This window comes from Macadamia integrifolia, chromosome 5, assembly GCF_013358625.1.
Source record: "Macadamia integrifolia cultivar HAES 741 chromosome 5, SCU_Mint_v3, whole genome shotgun sequence".
Lineage (NCBI taxonomy): Eukaryota > Viridiplantae > Streptophyta > Magnoliopsida > Proteales > Proteaceae > Macadamia > Macadamia integrifolia.
In genome coordinates, this window is record NC_056561.1 from 14,685,143 (window position 1) to 14,696,290 (window position 11,148).

At 37.1% G+C, this 11,148-nt stretch overlaps 1 long non-coding RNA gene across 1 annotated transcript in view; it reads left to right on the top strand.

Annotated features, from left to right (window-relative positions):
* Window positions 1-4,251: 4,251 nt before the first annotated feature.
* The window catches only part of LOC122078149, a 12,797-nt gene continuing 5,900 nt past the window's right edge, over window positions 4,252-11,148 (top strand). Inside the window, exon 1 of the long non-coding RNA XR_006139980.1 lies at window positions 4,252-4,425. This is a non-coding gene — a long non-coding RNA (uncharacterized LOC122078149). The remainder of the gene's footprint in view (window positions 4,426-11,148) is intronic.

Consider the following 11,148-nt stretch of genomic DNA (forward strand, 5'->3'; position numbering starts at 1 on the left):
TCTGCCGTTTCTACTCTGTTTCCATTCGATTTTAGCCAATTCTGATCGATTCAGAGCTTGTTTCCTGATTTTGTTTTTGGAAACCTTGCTCTGGTTTCCCATTTGAATCATTTCGTTCATTCTTATAATGCCTGCTAATGGTTACGGGTTTTCTCGCTATAAGATCTGTTAGGTTTAAGCTTGGAAGTGTTTTTCTTGGCCGGAAGTGTTTGGCTTCTTAGCACCCCAAACACTTTTATTCATCTATTCCTCTCCTAGTCATGTCACCCTCTAATTGTTAAGGAATGACATTTATTCTTTTTTGTGAAAAAGTGAGCCAAGTTTTTCAAAATTCTAATGTTTATGTGGAAAGTCTAATGTTTATGCTGTATTTAAAAAAGATTGTGCGCATTGTTGTATGCCTCTCACATTCTCTCTCTTCTTGATATTGTCTTTCCTCTTTAACATTTGGCCCCTATTGACATATTGTGTTGCATCTTCTCCTGTGCCCAAGGTTTTAAGTATTGGTATTGGATATTATATTCGAAGAGTGATTTTAAGAGATGTATCATATACATATATGATACGTTAAAAATATACATGGAAAAGGAGGAAAAAAAATGTTATAGGATACAATATAAATAAATAATGAATATAAAAGAACGTTACTTGGGTATGCGCCCCTAACACTAGAAGCAAGGGGTGGTGAAAAGACAACTTTGCCCCCTAGTTGGATGTTTGTATCTCCCTTTAGTTGTTCCCCGCGCTGGTGTAGTGGTCACACTGCTAGTACTAGGTAGTGATCCCTTGCCCATAAGTAATGTAGCAATCCCTAACCCATAAGTAATATATCACGTGTAAAAGAAGAAAGAAATACGACAAGACTATTGCATTCAATTGATAATGTATAAGGGTAAAGTTTCTTACATGTTACTAATACTAAAAAAGGATATCATTTTTAGTTTTGGGAAAGCTATATTGGTTTAGATGCAAACATTATTGCACCCACAAAAAACACTTCCTTAGTTTGATTCAACCATTCAGGTTATTTTTTTACGGAAGATCCATTGGAAAGAGGAAGAAGAAAAAAGAAAAAAAGAAAAAAAGACAAAAAAAATAAAAAAATCAACATTTAAGCAAAGAAGTCGAAATTTTGATAAATAAATATTCTTGCAAAAATCTGGTTTTGATCCTTGATTGTAGGCTATTATTGTTAAATAATGATGAAATCAACACTATTAGAGCCACTTTTGCCCTTAAAAGAAAGAAATCAAAATTTTTTTTTTTAATCAAAGAAATCAAATTGATGTGGCTCTATCTTAAATAGCATCCCTCTCCGGCTTGTTGGGAAAATTTTAATTCACCCAAATATTTCAACTTGGATTTGATGATGTCAAACCTAGACAGCTCTAGGTGCCTGTCTAACAACTAGACGCCTTGGTGATTACCTAAAAGAAAGATGATCACGATGGTTTTGAGAATATTGACATATTTGTTATGTGAAGAGGTTTGGAGCTCATAATATACTTTATATATTGGAGAAACAAGCATTAAGCATGTAATAAACAAGAAGTATCAAAAAAAAAGAAAAAAAAAAAGAAAAAAAAAAAAAAAAAAGAAAAAGAAAAAGAAAAAGAAAAAGAAAAAAGAAAAGGAAAACAAGAATTATCAAGCAAGGATTTTTTTTAAGTGCAACGAAGAAGTTGGTAATTACAACTCACAAAATTCATCTAGTCACAATTATTTAGAAATTGATGAATGCCAATGACTTCAAAAATATTGGAAAATTCTAGAGGAAGATTTATGTTAGGTGGTTAAAAGCTTTTTCTCCTTCGGGGTGTTGTCCAATAGAGCTAATAATAATTTTATTGCTCTGATCCCTAAGGTTGAGGGTGCTTTATCCCTTAGGTTTGGCTTGCATTATATGGGGAATTTATTTTTATTGTAAAATGTTCTCAAAAAATTATGGCGTGAGTCTTTTCTTTGTTAATTTCCTCAAATATAAATATGGCCTCGGAGCTTGCAAATTTGATGCATACTTCTACTAATGGTGGAGGACTGGATATCAAGCTTAACGTGCAGAAGACTTACGATGCTATTATCTTGGGATTTCTTTTTTTCCTTTTTTGAGGTGTTTCAGGTTCAATTGTAAATGGATTCTCAGGCTACATCAGATTTTTATCATAGGAGATAAGGTTGAAAATCATTTGTGACTTGACAAAAAGTGTGGTTGATCATTTGAAAATTGTGACCAACTGGCAAAAGGTTAAAAGAAGACAAGCCAGATGGCCCTTGCATCAAAAGATCCAAGAGGAGATGAGTTGGGTATTTTAAATCTTAATTCTATCCAATCGATATTCCCCTTTGGAAAATTCTTGAGAAGGGATTTAGAGTGGCTTGGCAAACTTTAATATATCCATGACCAAGAGCACTCTCTTGGACTTTCACTATTTTCCTCACTTTCCAATGGTAATGGTCAAACTTTTTCACAAATTAGTTTTGATCATTGGCTAATTAAGCATTTTGGTTATTTTCTTAACAATAGTAATCATACTTTACAAATCATGTGTGAAAATCGTCTGGAACCACTGCATCAGTACAGTGAGCATCAGATGGTTGAGAACCATTTGGGGCACGTGCCCAAATGTTTTCAGCCGTCCAATGCTTATAACACCTCATTGCTCGCTATAGAGAATGTCGACTCACAAATCACCCTTGTGATTATATGAAATCTGAGACACCCAATCTCCTACCACTTGTCTAATGAAAAGAACTAAACCATGAATACAATGATTCTTTAGATAAAAGCTAAAAAACTTGGAGATTTGATTTCAAATTAAGTGCTAAAAGGTCCTTGCTATATCCTCCTAACATTCTCTTCAAATATATATAGGACGAAGAATGGCTAAAAGATATGGCTGTTGGAGTACCCAACCACTCTTTTTAGTGCAAAGCTGAAAATTAGCCTTGTAGATATGACAAAGTAGAACCCTTCTTGTAAGTTTCATTTGCTTCAATAATTATTATGAACCATAACTTTTCCTTTGCCATATTTGGTCTGTGTCAGATCATAAGTGCACAAAAAGGTGGTTCTGATTGAAAAAGAAGAAGCATTTTTTAGTAGAAACTAGAAACATATATGATTTTTTTTTTTGGGTAAATAACAGATATGATTTTCAACTTAAGGAATGTGTTACATGAGGATGTATATATGAGCTCGGCTCTGAAGTATACACAGTCAATTTACACCATTTACTTAGATATTCATATGGTCGAAATTTCAAAATTATAGCACCACCTTTGTATGTGGCAAAATTGGATGCGAGATATATTCTAGAATTATTATTTTAAGATTTTTTTTTTTTTTGAGAGAGAGATTTTCATAAATGGTGAAGAGATTGAACATCATCAATTTCACCCTATTGTAAGGAGCCGCCTGAATCCTCTCTATTGCGATTAACCATCCAACTCTATCTCACACCATCGATGGGGTGTTTGTCTTTGCCCTAGAGTTTCTTCTAATGAAAATTAAGATTGCTAGGGAATCTCTACACCGTAAACTCATCTCCAAAAAAAATAAAAATAAAAAAGAGAAACATAATCCTACTTTAAAGATTGACCCAAAAATATCTTCACTCTGTCACGACCAAAGGTAAAGAAAAGAAAAGAAAAAAGTTCATGGCTAGCCTCCTAAGGCTCCCTTAAACAAAATGCCAACTGCCACCTATAGGTCTATTGTATGACAAAAGATTAGAATTTTCCTATCTTAATTTTTGTTTTCTTCCGATATTTTCTTATATTTAAAATAATCTCAAGAAAATTACACGATTGTCCACTTTTGTGTATTCTTATACTTTACTTAGTTAAAGTTTCAGTTAAAATAAATATCTCAGGTTTAGGTTTACAAAACTATGTATTCAAAGTTTTCAGTTAACAAATAGTGATTCTTCTTTATCTTCCACATACAATCATCTTTATTAATTGAAACTTCCCAAAATAGTGATTCTCTTTCATCTTTCACATACAATCAAGTATTTTTTTAACTGAAACTTTAAGTGGATAATTTTGTAAACCCAAACCTAATTTTGGGTATTTTTATTAATTGAATAATTTTGTATAAGAAAATCCAAAAGTGAGTAAATATATAATTTTAATTTTTAATTTTTAATTTTATTTTATTTTTAATATTACATCACTTTCTACCCTGTTATTTTAAAATGCCCAATTTATCCCTCCTCCCTTGGTAACCGACTCACCTGAAATCATTTTCCCTTTTATTTTCCTTTTTCTTACCATTTCTTTCCTCCTCCTCCTCTCCCTCTTCCTCCTTTGTCCGTTTCCCTTAGACCGCGCAATCCAAGGGTAGGATATCCCTCCTCCCTCCCCTCCTCAAGTGGCCAGAGGGCGTGCGGTGAACGAACCTGAGAGTCAATCTCTCAACCTAAGGTATTTTCGCTTCCCCTGTTCTTCTGTTACAAAGATTTGTAATGGGTTTTCTTAAAATGTCAGGAAACCTCTTTCCATTTTTTGAATTATAGAAAATGGCTATGAAATTTGAATATATTACCAATTGCCACTGTAAATACTCAATCGACAGTGGGCGTCCCCCGGATTGACGCTTCACAGCTTTCATTCCTTGATTTCCTTCCATTAATGAGATCCTAATATGGAAAGTTTAAGGTTCTGGAATTCCTCCCTAGATTTTCCATGGATTTTACTGTGAATCTGGAAGAGAATGAATGTGTCTGGTTCTCTGATTTTGATGAATACGGTTTCTTGTGATAAAAACCGTATTTTGATTGTCTACTGCTATTGAGGCATGGAGGTTTCCACGGTTGGAGCTATGGCTAGTTCTTCGGCTGCTGTTGTTTCTTCTGGTGATTCAGACTCATGTAGGTCAGATTCAAAAAACCCTTCTCCAGTTTCTGTTGAATCTTCCAGTCTGGTAATCGGGAATACTGAATCTTCTAGTAATCTTCCTGATATGTTTTCTCAATTGGGTTTGGATGATTCTAGAAAACAGAATTTGGGTATTAGAATCACTGATGGCACCATATCTGTAGCCGAAATCTCTGAGAGATATTCGTTCGGCTTTAGTAGGAATGTGGAAAATGAGTTGAATTACAGGTCTGGTAATAGTATTGGGATATCTTATACGGAATCCTCAGCTCTGCTTCCATCCTCGGCAAGGTTGCGAAGCTGTGATGTTTTTATTGGATTCACAGGATGCAAGCCAGCTTTGCTCAGATTTGTGAAGTGGCTCCGTGCAGAGCTAGAATTTCTGGGGATATCTTGCTTTGCCGCTGATAGAAGCAATTGTAAGGATGTGGTGGAGCACGATAGTGTTGAGAGTGCAATGAATGCTGCGACTTTTGGAGTGGTTCTTGTTACAAAGAAATCATTTTCAAACCCATATAGCATCTATGAGTTTAAGATTTTCTTGGGCAAGAAGAATTTGGTTCCCATTTTCTTTGGCTTGGGACCTGATGACTGCTTGGTGAGTGATATTATTGAGAAACAGGGGGAGGTGTGGGAAAAACATGGCGGGGAGCTTTGGAAATTTTATGGTGGTGCAGAGAAGGAATGGAGAGAAGCTGTCAATGGGCTCTTGCATATGAATGGATTGGAAGCCCACTCTGGTAATTTGAGGGATTGTATCTCTGAGGCCATCCTTCTTCTAGGGACTAGGTTGGGGAGGAATAGTGTGATAGATAGGGTGGAAAAATGGAAGGAGAGGGTCGAAAAAGAGGAGTTCCTATTCCCTCGGAATGAGTTTTTTGTTGGGAGGAAGAAAGAGCTTCTTGAGCTCGAACTAATATTGTTTGGTGATGTGAAAGGGGATGGAGAAAGTGGCCGCTTTGAGATCAAAACAACTCCTGAAGGAAAGCATTCGGTAGAAGGTAGGAGTAGGAGTGAGGGAAACGCAGAGCCAAGGGTAGAAAATCAGCAACAGGAGAGAGGTAAGGGGAAAGAACCTATGCTGTGGAAGGAATCTGAAAAGGAGATTGAAATGGAACATCATGGATGTCCAGAAATACTTTTTCAGATCCAAAGAGGAAAAGGTGTGGGAAGACGAACTAGGAGGGAGAAATATGCAGAGTTAACACATGGAACTGGTGTTGCTTGTGTATCTGGTGAAAGGGGCATTGGCAAGACTGAGCTTTTGCTGGAATTTGCTTATAGATTCTCTCAAAGATATAGGATGGTTTTGTGGGTGGGTGGGGAGGCTAAATATATTCGACAGAACTACTTGAATTTGTTCCGTCTTTTTGAAGTTGATTTAAGCATTGAGAAACAGCTTTGTCTTGAGAGAAATAGACCTAGAAGCTTTGAGGAGCTGGAGGAAGAAGCCATTCGTAGGGTGAGGAAAGAACTCATGCGGGACATTCCCTTTTTGATTTTGATAGACAACTTGGAGGATGAGAAAGACTGGTGGGATGCAAAGAATGTGATGGAACTTCTCCCATGTTTTGGTAGAGAAAGTCATGTTATTATATCCACTTGCCTTCCTATGATATTGAACCTAAAGCCTTTGAGGCTCTCTTACTTATCTGGCATGGAGGCAGTATCCTTGATGAAGGGAAGGTTGAAAAGTTTCTCGATGGAAGATGTTGATGCTCTTCGAGGCATTGGAGAAAAATTGGGTAGACATACCTTTGGCCTAGCCCTAGTAGGGGGAATCCTTTCGGAACTTCGAATTGACCCCCATGGACTCCTTGAAGCAATTAATACAATGCCTTTCAAAGATCTTGCATTTACTAGTGGAGAAGATCAATTGTTGAGGTGCTATCCCTTCCTCATGCGGCTTTTGGATGTTTGTTTCTTACTTCTTAACCGTGTTGACAAGGTGGCTTTGAGAATGGCCTTAGCAAGTGGTTGGTTTGCTCCTTTACCAGTCCCATTATCACTATTGGCTTTAGCGTCATCCGAACTCTTGAAAGAGCAACCTGGGTGCAATCTGCGCGAGAAGTGCTTGAATTTCTTTAATTTTAAATTCATCATGTCGAAGACTAAGAGGTCGGTGATGGAATCATCGAATATGTTGGTGAGAACTGGGTTTGCAAGAAGTACCACCAAGCATGGGTTGATTCACTTTCACAAGATCATCAAGATCTATGCTTGCAAGAGAGATGGTATTGGCACTGCTCATGCTATGTTTTCTGCAGTTAATTCAATGAGATTTCATACTGAGCATACTGAACATATATGGGCTGCAAGCTTCATATTATTCAAATTTGGGACAGATCCAGCCATTATCAAGCCCAAGGTCCCTGAGTTGGTATCCTTCATTGAGCAGTTAGCTCTTCCTCTAGCTAAATACACATTCAACAATTACTCACGGTGCAATGCAGCTTTGGAGCTCTTACGCAAATGTACAGAGGCTTTGGAAGTTGTGGAGGAATCTTTTATTTCGCAATTGGATAAAGGACAGGAGAACCCTTCTTGTTGGAGAAGCACATACCCATATCTCTATCGAGAAATAGCTCTCTTGAAAGCAACCCTGCTTGAAACAAGGGCCGAGCTTATGCTTAAAGGTGGGGAATATGAAATTGGCGAACAGCTAAGTCAGGCAGCTACAAACATACGAGAGGTGTTTAATGGTTTGAGTGATCAAAAGTCAAGATCTTCTTGTGATTCCGTAGATCATCTCTTAAGGCCGCAATCAAATACCCCATACAAATGATCCACTGGCAATATTATGGCATTCTATCCTAGTTCAATAATCAATTGCACTTTCCATCCTTGGAAATATTGTATCATAATCTAGGAATTTCTGAGTTTGAATAAATGCATAATTTTTTCCCTTATTTCACTTTTACCTTGTTTAGGAGATTGCTAGTGCTAATTGTTCATCATCTCTATCTGAATAAGTTGCTGTTTTCTCTAGACAACTCATCATTTGGTACGCTCTTGGTAATTTCATGAGTCCAATTTTTTGTGAAGAGTTGTCACTGACATCTTAACTGTCTTAAATAATATATGTATCTGAAGAAATAATGTTTATATGGGGGGATTTATCCAGATTTGATAATACCAGATGACATTTTAGCTTGTTGGCTATTATTTGTTATGTGGCAGTTTGGATAATTTGTTCAAACTAATTGAAAATGTTTTCCATATTATCATCTGATCATTGGTTAATTTTTAGTCCAGTACAAATTTGTCATATGTGAGTTTATTTCAATTGAATTCATTTGAAGTGACAAATCCATTTGAATGAAGCAACAAGGGGAGAAGCCAGTATGTGGTAGGCTCAGTTAACATGGACACAAAATCTAACATGTGGTCTCTCCAGAGAATCCCCCATCTATCAAATGTCAGAATGGTCAATTCATCCTTCCATTTGGCAGGAATAACTGCAATGCCAGACCATTCTAGCACAGTTGGTGCTTATATATTGGACAATTGGCTTTGAACTTTATTCCAATTTGGTTCAATGTTACAGAACTAAGTAAATTGTGATTATCCTTCGTCCAATGTTCTCATAGGTTAGTTATCTGTCTTTCTTAGTATTAGATTCTGATTAAAATTGAACATTGTATGGTCCTTCCTGGTTTTAACTTTGTTTTGGCATTACAATTTGATTCTGCCGGGTGTCATGCAGATAAGCCTATTTGGTGTTATGAATGATCTTCTAGGATGAGGTTCCTGTGGGTTCATCTTGATTCAGGACATCTGACTAGCATAATTATGAATAAGAGGAGTACATTTATCAAATTCTGAGATTTTCTGTGTCAGAGTTGGTGGCTGTACCCAGGATTTACTGATCAAAGTATCCAGATTGGGGTGGGCCAACACTGATCAAAGTTAACTTTAGCTGGGATTAGATGATCCAAGTGAGCGACAGCTAAGGATTAAGCAATGATTGGTTGACCCAGTCTGACCTGGATTGGGAGTTCTGATCGTCATCTATTGATCACTGGGTTGTACATGCAGGATAGTTTACATTTTGGAATTTTTTGAAAGTTAAAATCAGTATTACGTGACTTCTGGTGAATGTTGCAGAGAAGAGTTAACATTCCTTGATTGATCTTCCAAACTAATGAGATTGACATTGACCGAACTCGATTGAAATTCTCTCTCTCTCTCTCTCTCTCTATATATATATATATATATGCTGATTGGGGACTTTATTACTAAGTTACTGAATCATGTACTGATAGCTGTGAAGGTAATCATTCAGTTGAGATTGAATACTGATTTATTTAATAATGGTCCATTCATTATAGTTCATAAGAGGCCCTATCTAAATATGGTTTGTAATTAGGTCAGTAGACTCCATGTAATGAGGGTATGATAGGGTTAGCAACTGGGTCAACAGTAGGGATAGACATTGGTAACAAGGCCACAGGATATAAACACAATCTGAGGGTTTGATTGGTGCCCACAGTGGAGTTACTGAGTAATGAGTATGGCCAATTGCTGCCAGAATTAGTAAGTGATTGGAAATCTTTGAACCTTAGGTCAGAAAACCTTCAAATTTACATTGACAGTAGGTAAGGTTGACAATAAGGATCCGTTAAAATCACAGTTACAACTGATGGCCAGAATAGAAATTACAGAACCCCCCAAAATAGCAACCATAGATCAACCAATCGGATCAACAGATGGCTACCTCAGATGCTCAAACTACTGTCGAAGGTAGGATGGTAGGGCCTCTTGAACACTTCAAAAGATCATCCATAGATGATTGTCAGATAGGGAGTAAGGGATTAAGAACAGAATTAGTAACTTTAGGGAGAAAAATAGAAATTACAGCCAAAGGTTTAACCAGCCAATATATGGGCTTGAAAGTACTATTGAAGGAAGATTATGAGTAGGGTAACACCCTCTCAAAGTTGATGGATAGATATTGAGGTGCAGGAACTTGAATGTTGCTGCAGTAGAACTCCAAACAAGGCTGCTGCGGGGGTTGATTTTGAGTCTCCAATACCAGCCTTCTTTGAGAATTGATGGAGCAGTCTTCTATGGATTGGCAGCAGAAATAACAGAAAACAAAGATGTCCTCGGTATCTTAAAGTGAAGCTTGTTTCAGGTTCAGTAAAATAGGAACTATGAAGAAAAGAAAAGGGGAAGAAGGGGGGGGAGGGGTATGGCCAAAGCCTTTAACCTATGGCTTTGGTCACTCTCGCTAACCTAATGTATCTCACCTCACTCTGCCGCATCACACAGTAAAATGGAATGTAAACCAAAGCTTCATTAATCATCAAATCATAGGGAGGGCCCTAATGCCCCTTACACTCATAATAGGCTATGGCATAACAGGAACAATTAAAGAAATAAGAAAGGAAGTCCCCACAATGAATGACCAATATAGCCCCCAATATGCAAGGTCTTTAACCAGAGAAAACCCAAATTAAAGCAAAGAAGAAAAATCAGATTAACAAAACAGAAATTCGGACTGATTAAAGGAAACTGAAAGGAAAGCAACTTCTAGTCGGAATAATGATATCAACTCAATCAGTAACTGAGAAAACAGATCAAGGTAGGACAACAGCAAACTGAGACATAAAATAGGGTTAAAGGAAACTGGTTTAACACACATGGGATTGGGGTTGATTATATGTTGAAATAAGACTGACACAGTAGAAGAAAACAGGTCTTAGATCAGTAGATAAACATCCACACAAGTCCTAACTATCGATCTCAGTTCTGAGATCAAAACAGGGTAGGAAATCATAATTGAGTAGGTGAGGGAGATTCTTGATTCCAGCCAATCTGATTTCTGATCAGGCCAATATTTCGATCGAGTCTCAGGCTAGGGGGAAGCAATGTTTGACCAGAATTTGGTGTGATTCTGATGGTTGGATTGTCCTAGAGGTTGATGGACTGGGAAGCAAAATCTGAAAAAACCAGAACAGAAATAGGAAACAAACAGATTAAAAGCAGAAAACTGATACCTTTGTCTGATTGGAGTGATAATGAAGACCTTCAATGGATGTAGAACAATAGAAGAAGAACACAAACACGAAGAACCACTCGGGCTTCTCACAGCTGAGAGTCGACCAAATCAAACACCAGTCCCATCAGCCTTGATCGAACACAAGACAAAATCTTCAGAGGAGAAGAGCAGCGACAACAACATACTTGTGTTAATCAACTCGTGGATTCTATAGACCCTATGAGTTGTATATATAATAAAACATTTTTTTTTTTTGGGGGGGGGGG